The sequence below is a fragment of the Microtus ochrogaster genome, linkage group LG4 (genome assembly GCF_000317375.1).
Source record: "Microtus ochrogaster isolate Prairie Vole_2 linkage group LG4, MicOch1.0, whole genome shotgun sequence".
NCBI lineage: Eukaryota > Metazoa > Chordata > Mammalia > Rodentia > Cricetidae > Microtus > Microtus ochrogaster.
In genome coordinates, this window is record NC_022030.1 from 8,801,472 (window position 1) to 8,802,229 (window position 758).

The window sequence follows — 758 nt, forward strand, 5'->3', positions numbered from 1 at the left end:
CATTGCTCTAATGAATTGATATAGAACACCCCAGTATCTTCCTTCTCACAACAAAGTATGCTAAGAAGTAACCAATATGTTGAAACCATAAAAATTACATGCCCATTATAATCTTTTGGTATGGAAACTAAGGCTTTGTCAAATAACATCTATTAATAATCCTCAAAAACAAAAACAAAAAAAAACCCTTTCTCTGTAGTTTGAAGCCAGAAATCAAAACCTAGCCATTCTTGCCAATCTTGGCTACCATAAAGCTTCCAAGAGAGAAAAAGTAGCTCATGAGACAGCTTTATACTCAAACCACCTAGATTCTGTAGCCCACAGTCAAGGCGCAATTACAGGGAGATCCAATCAGGCAGCCCTGGTAAGCTGTGGAGCATAGTTTTGAGAAACTATAATTTTACCCTTGTATTTCTGCCTCTCTGCAGTGCCGTGGTTTAGTTACAAGATATGCAGGTTCCAAATTACGCCTTGGAGTGTGTAACAGACATCAGCTCCAAATTCACTTAACCACCCAGCACGGGGCTCCCAGAGCTCTCACGGAGTGCTGCCCCCTCCTAAAGAACTGTGTGTGGTGATGCCATGACAGGTATCGAGCCAGCACAGACTACATAGAGCCTGAATAACTTTGCTCATAATGCCACCTGGACCGAATACTGTGCTCTGTCCACAAAGCTGTTTGTAGTTGAATTATGCTCCTCCCTCCACATATATCAAGTGCCTCAAACTGGAGGGTAGGGAGATTTAAAAAAAAAAAA